We start from the raw sequence: 211 nt of genomic DNA on the forward strand, positions 1-211 counted from the left end.
CGCCTTACCCTTCGCGCTGACGGCACGGCATCCGAAACAGTCCATCTCAATTCCCCAAGTTCAGTTGGAAGAGCGACAGTGCGCTTCAGCGGTATTCCACTCTATTTGCATCTATTTCTGTATATATTTTCCTCTCTCTATCTTCTTCCTTTATCTGTTTTTTGTTTTATATAATCGCTTGAAACTTTGGTTCAACACAATTGTGAGATAC

General features: G+C 42.2%; 1 protein-coding gene across 1 annotated transcript in view; it reads left to right on the plus strand.

Moving 5' to 3' along the window:
* Positions 1–211, plus strand: part of LOC119586551 (leukocyte elastase inhibitor-like) — a 1,590-nt gene that overhangs the window by 1,027 nt on the left and 352 nt on the right. The gene's annotated exons all lie outside the window — the stretch shown is intronic.

Source organism: Penaeus monodon, chromosome 21, assembly GCF_015228065.2.
Source record: "Penaeus monodon isolate SGIC_2016 chromosome 21, NSTDA_Pmon_1, whole genome shotgun sequence".
Classification (NCBI taxonomy): Eukaryota; Metazoa; Arthropoda; class Malacostraca; order Decapoda; family Penaeidae; genus Penaeus; species Penaeus monodon.